At 44.0% G+C, this 12411-nt stretch overlaps 1 long non-coding RNA gene across 1 annotated transcript; it reads left to right on the top strand.

The window, feature by feature from the left end:
• The first annotated feature begins 3944 nt into the window (after window positions 1-3944).
• Window positions 3945-11986, top strand: LOC144608768 (uncharacterized). Its single transcript, XR_013549233.1, has 4 exons — window positions 3945-4002; window positions 6309-6364; window positions 8898-8930; window positions 11429-11986. It is a non-coding gene; the product is annotated as an uncharacterized LOC144608768 (long non-coding RNA).
• Window positions 11987-12411: the final 425 nt, after the last annotated feature.

The following is a 12411-nucleotide window of genomic DNA, read 5'->3' as shown; positions in this document are numbered from 1 at the left end:
GAAGGCCAACATTCCATTGGCTTTCTTCACTGCCTGCTGAACCTGCATGCTTCCTTTCATTGACTGATGCACTAGGACACCCAGATCTCGTTGAACTCCCCCTCCTCCTAACTTGACACCATTCAGATAATAATCTGCCTTTCTATTCTTACTTCCAAAGTGAATAACCTCACACTTATCTACATTAAACTGCATCTGCCATGTATCCGCCCACTCACACAACCTGTCCAAGTCACCCTGCAGCCTTATTGCATCTTCCTCACAATTCACACTACCCCCCAACTTAGTATCATCTGCAAATTTGCTAATGGTACTTTTAATCCCTTCGTCTAAGTCATTAATGTATATCGTAAATAGCTGGGGTCCCAGCACCGAACCTTGCGGTACCCCACTGGTCACTGCCTGCCATTCCGAAAGCATGATTTCCCCTTCGTAAATCCATGCTGACTCGGAATGATCCCGTTACTGCTATCCAAATGCTCAGCAATTTCGTCTTTTATAATTGACTCCAGCATCTTCCCCACCACTGATGTCAGACTAACTGGTCTATAATTACCCGTTTTCTCTCTCCCTCCTTTCTTAAAAAGTGGGATAACATTTGCTATCCTCCAATCCACAGGAACTGATCCTGAATCTATAGAACATTGAAAAATGATCTCCAATGCTTCCACTATTTCTAGAGCCACCTCCTTAAGTACTCTGGGATGCAGACCATCAGGCCCTGGGGATTTATCAGCCTTCAGTCCCATCAGTCTACCCAAAACCATTTCCTGCCTAATGTGGATTTCCTTCAGTTCCTCCATCACCCTAGGTTCTCCGGCCCCTAGAACATTTGGGAGATTGTGTGTATCTTCCTCAGTGAAGACAGATCCAAAGTAACGGTTTAACTCGTCTGCCATTTCTTTGTTCCCCATAATAAATTCCCCTGCTTCTGTCTTCAAGGGACCCACATTTGCCTTGACTATTTTTTTCCTCTTCACGTACCTAAAAAAACTTTTGCTATCCTCCTTTATATTATTGGCTAGTTTACCCTCGTACCTCATCTTTTCTCCCCGTATTGCCTTTTTAGTTAACTTTTGTTGCTCTTTAAAAGAGTCCCAATCCTCTGTCTTCCCACTCTTCTTTGCTATGTTATACTTCCTCTCCTTAATTTTTATGCTGTCCCTGACTTCCCTTGTCAGCCACAGGTGTCTCTTACTCCCCTTAGAGTCTTTCCACCTCTTTGGAATAAATTGATCCTGCAGCCTCTGCATTATTCCCAGGAATACCTGCCATTGCTGTTCTACCGTCTTCCCTGCTAGGGCCTCCTTCCAATCAATTTTGGCCAGCTCCCGCCTCATGCCTCTGTAATCCCCTTTGCTATACTGTAATACCGACACTTCCGATTTTCCCTTCTGCCTTTCCATTTGCAGAGTAAAACTTATCATGTTGTGATCACTGCCTCCTAATGGCTCTTTTACCTCTAGTCCCCTTATCAGATCAGGATCATTACACAACACTAAATCCAGAATTGCCTTCTCCCTGGTAGGCTCCAGTACAAGCTGTTCTAAGAATCCATCTCGAAGGCACTCTACAAACTCTCTTTCCTGGGGTCCATTTCCAACCTGATTTTCCCAGTCTACCTGCATGTTGAAATCTCCCATAACCACCGTAGCATTACATTTTTGACACGCCAATTTTATCTCCTGATTCAACTTGCACCCTATGTCGAGGCTACTGTTTGGGGGCCTATATCTGAATTAATATTGAACAAATCAATGATCTATTTTAATTTAGATTCACAGAGACATACAGCGTGAAAATAGGCCCCTTTGGCCCAACATGCCCACCACCAACCGTCTGCACTCGACCCACCTGCCTGCATTTGGTCCAGAACCCTCCAAACCTGTCCTAACCATGTACCTGTCTAAATGTTTCTTAAACGTTGCAATAGTCCCTGCCTCAACTACCTCCTCCGGCAGCTTGTTCCATACATCCACCACCCTTTGTGTAAAGAAATTTGCACTCCGCTTCCTATTAAATCTTTTCCCCCCTCACCTTAAACATACTGTATGTCCTCTGGTTCTTTATAATCTTTGAGACTCTGACAATCCTTTGGAGCGGCATGGTGGCACAGCAGTAGAATTGATGCTTTACAGCTCCAGAGACCCGAGTTTGATCCTGACTACGGGTGCTGTCTGTATGGAGTTTGTACGTTTGTTCCGTGACCCTAAGTGGGTTTTCCCCAGGTGCTCCGGTTTCCTCCCACACCCCAAAGACGTGCAGGTTTGTAGGCTAATTGGTTTCAGTAAAATTGCCCCTAGTGTATAGGATAGTGTTAGTGTATCACTGGTTGGCGTGGACTGAGAAAGCCCATGCAGTCGCAGGGAGAACGTGCAAACTCCACACAGGCAGGTTAGGGTCCAACCAAGGTTAGGATCGAACCGGGGTCTCTGGCACAGTGAGGCAGCAGCTCCACTCGCTACGTCACCATGTTGTCCAAACTTCGTAGCTAATCTGCTTGTGGGACCTGCATTCAAGACTCAAAATGTTCCCATGGATATCCCACTCAAAGACCCAAAGAGAGTCTGTGCTTGGTCGGATTTGGTATTCAGCTCGCTGGAAATGTAATCTAATGTTTAAGTGTTTTTATTTAAAGACAGCGGTGACTTCAAATTGGAAGTGTTTGTGTTGAAAATAGAAGGGGAATTTCATCCATCAACTAGTTAACTTAAAGTCGAAAATCAGCCATCCTAACCCTTTCCCCTGTACAAAATGGGCAGGCCTGGATGTGGAGAGGATGCACCCACTCATGGGAGAGTCTAGGACTAGAGGCCACAGCTTCGGAATAAATGGACATACCTTTAGAAAGATGAGGTGGAATTTCTTTAATCAGAGAGTGGTGAATCTTTGGAATTCATTTCCACAGAAGGCTGTGGAGGCCAAGTCAATGGATATTTTTAAGGCGGAGATTGATAAATTCTTAATTGGTACGGTTTCCAGGGGTGTTGGGAAGCAGGAGAATGGGGTTAGGAAGAAGGGGTGGATCAGCCATGATCTACCCCTCACCGAATCTCACAACCTTTTGTCACATTTTCATCTCTGGTATAGAGACGAAGGTATAGGAGCTTGAAAACTTGTAACATCCAGGTTCTGGAGCAGTTTCATCCCTACAACCATCAGGACATTAAACACTACAACTTCCAAACAAGCTCCTCTGGGCATTGCTTTGGTCTTTACACTATTGTTGTTTATTTGTTTGGTAGGGGTGTGTGTGTGTTTATATATGTGTGTACATAGTGTGTGTATATATATAGTGTGTGTATATATATATATATATATATATATATATATATATATATGTACATATATATGTGTATATATATGTGTGTGTGTGTGTGTATGCACAAATCTCTATGTCATCAATCTCATTATCTCAATGTATAAATATATATATATATGTATCTGTATACATGTGTGTGCATGTATATACATGCACACACAAGTATACAGATACATATATATATACATTTATACATTGAGATAATGAGATTGATGACATAAAGATGTGTGCATACGCACATACACACACATATACATACGCTATGTGTGTGTGTACTATGTATTGAACTTGTATTGTTTTGTTTGGTCATTACAGAGTAATATGTTTACATATCTGCTGTGCTGCTGGAAGACAGAATTTCATTGTTTCATTGTTCCATTTCAAGACACGTGACAATAAAGCTCCCTTGACCCTCGATTCTTAATTAACATTGAAGCGCTTCTACTCCACAGCCTTGCACCCATGTGCGAAATATTAACTTTTCTTTTCACTTTCCCAGTTAACGTTTCGGGATTTGGAGTGAACGCAACGATTACACTGTCCGCTCACTTCGACGGATTAGCTGTGGGGAATTGGACGAACGGTTCAACAACTTGTGATGGAATCGAGGGGGTGAGGAGCATGTATACAACTGAAGAATGGGTTTCACCTATGAACATCACCGCTTATGTTAACATCAGGTATTGCCTAATATCATCTTGCAACGCACTGCCACGGACGGTGGCCGAGTCAAATACATTAGAGGCATCTAGTTTAGTTTAGTTTCAGAGATACAGCGCGGAAACAGGCCCTTCGGTCCACCGAGTCTGTGCCGACCAGCGATCCCCGCACACTAACGCTACCCGATGCACACTAGGGACAATTTACACTTATACCAAGCCATTTAGCCTACAAACCTGTACGTCTTTGGAGTGTGGGAGGAAACCGGAGATCTAGGAGAAAACACACGTGGTCACGGGGAGAATGGACAAACACCTTACAGACAGCACCCAGAGTCAGGATCGAACCCGGGTCTCTGGCGCTGTAAGGCAGCAACTCTAGCGTTGCTCCACCGTGACACCCCACTTAAGAGGCCTTTGAATTGGATATGCAGGGAAGTTCAGTGAAGTTTATTGTCACATGTACCAAGGTACACTGAAAAGATTTTTGTTACGTGATAACCTGTCAGCGGAAAGACAGTAAATGATTACAATCGAGCCATTTACAGTGTGTCAGATAAGGGAATAATGTTTAGTGCATGGTAAAGCCAGCAAAGTCTGATTAAAGATAGTCCGAGGGTCCCAATAAGGTAGTTGGTAGTTCCGGACTACTCTCTAGTTGTGGCAGAATGATTCAGTTGCCTGATAACAGCTGGGAAGAAACTGTCCCTGAATCTGGAGGTGTGCATTTTCACACTTCTGGACCTTTTGCCCGATGGGAGAGGGGAGAAGAGGGAGTGGCCGGGGTACGGCTCAATTATGCCGCTGGCCTTGCCGAGGCAGAGTGAGGTATAAATGGAGTCGATAGAAGGGATATGGATCGCATGCAGGCAGTGGAGATAAGCCTCACTAGGTATCATGTTCAGAATGGACATTGAGGGCCGAAGGTCCTGTTCATGTGCTGTACTGTTCTGTGCACTGTGTTCTATATTCTTATGTTGTTTCCTCTTGACATGCATTGAATCACTGAATGTTTCTGATCAGTAATTAGCCTTTGCAAGTAACTAACCATGTTATACATAAATATGTAGAGCAAGTTGGGATATTCAGCCCACAGCAGCTGTAAGGTTTGTACAACCTTCTCTGCAATCTACCTCCAATGACAGGCATGAAACCTCATCAATGTCTCTGCAAAAGTGTAGAAGAAGTTGGACATTGAATACAAGAACAAACTACCAGCCAGAATAGAGTCATAGCATCGAGACATACAGTGTGGAAACAATCTCATAACCAAACCTGCCCACGCCGTCCAACATGTCCCATTTACACTAGTCCCATCTGCGTTTGGCCCATATCCCCTCTAAACCTATCCTGCGTTTGGCCCATATCCCCTCTAAACCTAACCTGCATTTGGCACATATCCCTCTAAACCTATCCTGCGTTTGGCCCATATCCCCTCTAAACCCTATCCTGCCCATGCACCTGTCTAATTGCTTCTTAAATGCTGGGACAGTCCCAGCCTCAACTACCCCCTCCGGCAGCTCATTCCATACATGCACCACCCTTTGTGTAAAAAGGTTACCCCTTGGGTTCCTATTAAATCTTCCCCCCCCCCCCCCCCCCTCCCACATGTCCTCTAGTTTGCAATTCCCTTCATAAGTTCATAAGTGATAGGAGCAGAATTAGGCCATTCGGATCATCAAGTCTACTCCGTCATTCAATCGTGGCTGATCTATCTTTCCCTCGCAACTCCATTATCCTGCCTTCTCCCCATAACCCCTGACACCCGTACTAATCAAGTATCTATCAATACAATACAATACAATACAATATATCTTTATTGTCATTGTACCCAGGGGTACAACGAGATTGGGAATGCGCCTCCCATACGATGCAATAATTTAGGTAATTTAGACAGCAGCAACCCAACGAAACGAACAGTTGTAACAGTTTTGGACAGGGTAAAGTGCAAGTTGATCTATGCGTTGTGGCCATCCGGCTCAGCAGGACCGGTTCATAGCAGCTATGGCCCTGGGGATGAAGCTGTTCCTGAGTCTGGAGGTGCGGGCATAGAAGGCCTTGTATCGTCTGCCTTACAAATATCCAATGAATTCCATAGATTCACCACCCTCTGACTAACAAAATTCCTCCCCACTGTTCCAAAGGAATGTCCTTTTATTCTGAGACAATGACCTCCGGTCCCAGACCTTCCCACTGGTGGATATATCCTCATCACATATACACTGACCAGCTTAATGATATACAATATTTTCTCTCGCAGTGAGACCAAAACTAATGCAATTGTGAGAAAGGACTTCTAACATGAATGTGTTTCTATTTGTGTCCAGGGCATTTGTGAGCTTCGTGAATGGAACCTATGTCCAGATCATGCCCCTCAAACAAAGTAGGATTTATTTTCATTTTCTCTATAAAGTAATTGAGAGTTATAGTATGATAAAGAATGTTTTATTTTAATTTTAACTGCACTTGCTTTCGTTATTTTTAAGTGATGATAAAATTATAGAAATTATCAGTTTCTCCTGTTCTGCTGCTCTGGGCAAAAAACTCGGGCAGTAAATGCCTTTCCTTTCCTGTCCCACGATCAGAGGAACGACGCTTTGCTAAAGGTTCCATTATATGGAGCAGACAATGATTGATTTATTGATTGATCGAGAGATACAGCGTGGAAACAGGCCCTTCGGCCCAACAAGTCCATGCTGACCATCGATCACCCGTTCACACGACTTCTATGTTATCCTGTATGTAGGTTAATTGGCTGGGCAAATGTAAAAATTGTCCCTAGTGTGTGTAGGTTAGTGTTAATGGGCGGGGATCGCTGGGCGGCGCAGCCCCGGTGGGCCGAAGGGCCTGTTTTCGCGCTGTATCTCTAAATCTAAATCTAAATCCCACTTCCTGCACACTTAGGGCAATTTAAAGGGGCCAATCAACCTACAAAACCTCACGTCATTGGGATGTGAGTGGGAGACTGGAGCACCCAGAGGAAACCCATGTGGTCACGAGGAGAACGTGCAGACTCCTAACACGTTGAGCGATACAGCGCGGAAACGTGCCCGTTGAGTCCACACCGACCATTGATCACCCCAAGCGAGCACTATCCTACACACATGGGGCAATTTACACATTTTCTAACCAAATCCAATTAGCTTACAATCCTGTATAATGTCTTTGGAGTGTGGGAGGAAACCGGAGCTCCCAAAGAGAACCCATGTGGTCACAGGGAGAACGTCCAAACTCCGCACAGACAGCACCCATAGTCCGGATCGAAGCCGGTCCTCTGGTGCTGGAAGGCAGCAGCTCCACAGCTGCACCACCGTACCACCCGTGACCTTCTGCCTTTTGACAATCAAGATACCGGAAGCATGTTGGCATTATTGCTGACAATAATAATTGCAATCTATTAATCCCCAACAAAGACATTGAGGATCAATGTAACAAAGTGAGATGATTGCTTCACCTGCAAGAGGTGATTGTTCATGGATTTATGGGTCAACAGCCAGCTCAGTTGTTCGTTCACAAACTGAATTCAAACCGAACAAAAAGAAAATGAGCGAGCAGACACACTTTTCTCGATGGGAAATTGAGAGACACTAAGGTTGGGCTGAGTATCATGTTTATATTGTTGTGCTCCGTAAAAACAATGCTATGTTTCAAACGTATTCAAAGTAAACTGACTATGTTAATAATGTGATGTCTTTACACACCGTGCCCACTACGGCCCCTCCAACTACCACAAAAGGTAAGGTCACAGATAATGCCAGCAGCTTCAAGCCAAGGCATGGATTTTCTTGTGTAGGAAGGAACTGCAGATCCTGGTTTACTCCAAAGATAGACACAAAATAGACACGCAACTCAGTGGGGCAGGATAAAAGGAATGGTAGACGTTTCGGGTTGATACCCTTTTTCAATAGATTCTGCTTCTTGTTACTCTCCATGAATTGTTGTTATAAAAAGTACAAAACGTTTGTTATCAAACTATCAAACTACCACTTCCAACAGATTCACTTCTAAGCATAAGGTATTCTTCAATAAAATGCAAAATGGCAGCGTAACTCGGTGTGTCAGGCATCATCTCTGGAGGGTATGGACAGGTGACGTTTCGGGTGATTGTAGTCGTGGGGGGTGGGGGGGAGAGAGGTGGGGGGGTCAAAGCCAAGCAAGTGATAGGTGGATACAAGTGGACAAAGACCAGAGATGAAAAGGAGGCAAAAGGCTGTGAGATTAGAAGAGAAGACGAGTGAAATGAGAGACCAGAGAAAGGGATGTAGGTGGCAAGGGATGAGGGGGAAGAGGAAAGTGAGGCGGGATGGTGGGAGAGATGAGTGCGCACCTATTCCTTCCCTCCAGTCATATAGCTTGACCCACTGAGGTTGTCCAGCACTTTGTGGCTATCTTTGGTGTTAGCAGTTCATTCCTACACATTTTAACGTAGTACAAGTTCTCAAATATTCCTAAATATTCATTCGGTGATTATGGTTAATTTGATGAGGGTTTGTTAATCAATTACTTCATTTATTATAACTTCTTTAGCATTTCAGTACCATTGAGCCTGAATAATCACAAACTGAAAGTTCAGGCTCTTCAGCGTGGAAGCCAGGTGACTATTGGCATGCCAGCCACAGAAGCAGGCCTACAATCGCATATTACAATCGCTCCGCACTCTCCTCTAGACTGCAAATGGCTCGATCGTGATCATGTATTGTCTTTCCACTGACTGGATAGAACGCATCACAACAAAAGCTTGTTACTGCCCCAGGCAGTAATTCTTGATTAATACGGGTGTCATTAGTTATGGGGAGAAGGCATGAGAAAGGGGTTAGTGGGGAGAGATAGATCAGCCATGATTGAATGGCAGAGTATGTTTCAAACGTATTCAAAGTAAACTGACTATGTTAATAATGTGATGTCTTTACACACAGTGCCCACTCCGGCCCCTCCAACTACCACAAAAGGTAAGGTCACAGATAATGCCAGCAGCTTCAAGCCAAGGCATGGATTTTCTTGTGTAGGAAGGAACTGCAGATCCTGGTTTACTCCAAAGATAGACACAAAATAGACACGCAACTCAGTGGGGCACGATAAAAGGAATGGTAGACGTTTCGGGTTGATACCCTTTTTCAATAGATTCTGCTTCTTGTTACTCTCCATGAATTGTTGTTATAAAAAGTACAAAACGTTTGTTATCAAACTATCAAACTACCACTTCCAACAGATTCACTTCTAAGCATAAGGTATTCTTCAATAAAATGCAAAATGGCAGCGTAACTCGGTGTGTCAGGCATCCTCTCTGGAGGGTATGGACAGGTGACGTTTCGGGTGATTGTAGTCGTGGGGGGTGGGGGGGAGAGAGGTGGGGGGGTCAAAGCCAAGCAAGTGATAGGTGGATACAAGTGGACAAAGACCAGAGATGAAAAGGAGGCAAAAGGCTGTGAGATTAGAAGAGAAGAGGAGTGAAATGAGAGACCAGAGAAAGGGATGTAGGTGGCAAGGGATGAGGGGGAAGAGGAAAGTGAGGCGGGATGGTGGGAGAGATGAGTGCGCACTTATTCCTTCCCTCCAGTCATACAGCTTGACCCACTGAGGTTCTCCAGCACTTTGTGGCTATCTTTGGTGTTAGCAGTTCATTCCTACACATTTTAACGTAGTACAAGTTCTCAAATATTCCTAAATATTCATTCGGTGATTATGGTTAATTTGATGAGGGTTTGTTAATCAATTACTTCATTTATTATAACTTCTTTAGCATTTCAGTACCATTGAGCCTGAATAATCACAAACTGAAAGTTCAGGCTCTTCAGCGTGGAAGCCAGGTGACTATTGGCATGCCAGCCACAGAAGCAGGCCTACAATCGCATATTACAATCGCTCCGCACTCTCCTCTAGACTGCAAATGGCTCGATCGTGATCATGTATTGTCTTTCCACTGACTGGATAGAACGCATCACAACAAAAGCTTGTTACTGCCCCAGGCAGTAATTCTTGATTAATACGGGTGTCATTAGTTATGGGGAGAAGGCATGAGAAAGGGGTTAGTGGGGAGAGATAGATCAGCCATGATTGAATGGCAGAGTAGACTTGATGGGCCGAATGGCCTAATTCTGCTCCTATCACTTATGAATTTATGAACGTATAAGTCCTTCCTTTTCCATCGCATCTCACATGGGTCAGAGGAACCTAACAGTCGACTTGGACAACAATCTTCTTAAAAGTGTAGCAATTGTCCTGGCAACTTGACCCTGGACAAAGGGGCCCACACAGTCACCACAATGGAGTTCAGTTTGGGCAAGATCTTCAGATTTTACTTTAAGATACAGCACGGAAACAGACCCTTCGGCCTGCCGAGTCCACATCGACCAGCGATCACTCCTAACACTATCCTACATCCTCCTGTCTCCACCTATATCCTTCCTTTGTCCCGCCCCCCTGACATCAGTCTGAAGAAGGGTCTCGACCCGAAACGTCACCCATTCCTTCTCTCCTGAGATGCTGCCTGACCTGCTGAGTTACTCCAGCATTTTTTGAATAAATACCTTTGATTTGTACCAGCAACTGCAGTTATTTTCTTATATTACAAATGATTGTCTTCAGTCTGAAGAAGGGTCTCGACCCGACACGTCACCCATTCCTTCTCTCCAGAGATACTGCCTGTCCCGCTGAGTTACTCCAGCTTTCTGTGTCCCTCTTCGATTTAAACCAGCACCTGCAGTTCCTTCCAACACAGCTTACTACCATCAGCCCAACTCCAAAAGCTGGGACTAACTGCTGAACACCTCCCCTCAGTCCGCCTTGGCCTACGCGATCTCCCGGTTGCCAAACACTTTAACTCCCCCTCCCATTCCCATACTGATTTTTCTGTCCTGGATCTCCTCCACTGTCAGAGTGAGGTCCGATGCAAATTGGAGGAACAGCACCTCCTATTTCGCTTGAGTATGAATATTGATTTTCTAACTTCAAGTAATCCTTGCCTTCCGCCTCTCTGCAGTTCCTTGTGTCTCCATGCATAGTTTCTTGCTATGACATTGAAGGAGACCTTTCAGCCCATCAAGTCCCCTGGGTCCTCACTGAGCAACGATTGCCCTGTGCACTAGCACTATCCTGCACACTAGGGCCAATTTTACATTTATTTACCAAAGGCAATTAACTTACAAACCTGTACGTCTTTGCTGCGTGAGAGGAAACTGGAGCACCCAGAGAAGACCCACACGGTCACAGGGAGAACGTACGAACTCTGCACAGATAGCACCCATAGTCAGGATCGAACCCGGGTCTCTGGCGCTGTTAGGCAGCAACTCTACCGCTGTGCCACCGTCCCGCCCACAACCCAAGGGACTCCGAGTTTGAATTTACCATCATGCTTGCATATATTGCGGTCAATAGGACAATGCCATATTTGAAATGTATTCAAACTAAAACAAAATCATCAAATAACAAATCGTTTTGTCTTTCACAGCTCAATCCACTACTATGGTAGCCGTCACCACAAGCCCACCAGCAACTACAACTGAAAACTCGGCACCGGGCATGAGCTCCAAGCCACTGCAAGCGTTTGTCTGTGTGCTCCTGCTCCTAGTCACAGTGCCAGGATTATAAACAGAATTAAAAAGATGTCTCTCAACCAACCTATTCCACAAACACCTCTCTAATGACCTCTGAGCTTTCCTCTCATGGTGCAGCATCAAATATTCTCGTCAAAAATGGGACCACCTCAGATCTTTCCTTAATTTTCACTCATTCAGTGAATTTGATCGATATCATCCAATTCGATTACCTCATCCATTCCACTTTCTTTGTCGTTTCTATAGCAGGAGCCCTTTGTTTTCATAAACTGAATATTTAACCTCTTCAGCATGGAGGCAAAATCAGATAGCCTTCTGCATTGCTGATTATCTGTGGAAAATGGTGATCTTTTCCCATTGCTGTACACATGAGGTTGCATGACCAACAAACCATCCACGATAATAATAAATCCAAAATAATCCTCATCATCCTAATTTTTTAAATAAAAATTCCCTATGGCTCATGTTACTTTAAAATGTCTATTCCATTCTGAGACGTAGAGCAAGTGTCTACTGTAATCATAGGTCAATAACCTAAACTTCACTAAATAATTTCACAAATGATAAAGAAATTCTCAAATATATTTTTGCTGGAGTTTATCTGCACTTAGGTGGCAATTAATACCAGCTAACTCCTAACTTTATTGATTTTATCATATAATTAAGCTGCAAAACTCATCAAAACAAAATCAAAAGTAAATGTTACCTTTTGCTTTATGGCAATAACATTTATATTAAATCGTTGATGTCTTTTCTAGGAGAATCCTATCAAACAAATGATCAATTGTCTTTTAGTTTATGAGAAAATGTTGCTTCCCTTGATCTTGGGTGCAACACAATACCAATCTGACTTAAATCAGCAGATGATGTCGTTAAT

Source organism: Rhinoraja longicauda, chromosome 32 (assembly GCF_053455715.1).
Source record: "Rhinoraja longicauda isolate Sanriku21f chromosome 32, sRhiLon1.1, whole genome shotgun sequence".
Lineage (NCBI taxonomy): Eukaryota > Metazoa > Chordata > Chondrichthyes > Rajiformes > Arhynchobatidae > Rhinoraja > Rhinoraja longicauda.
Note: the sequence above shows the minus strand (reverse complement) of the source record. Positions and strands in the feature narration are given on the sequence as shown.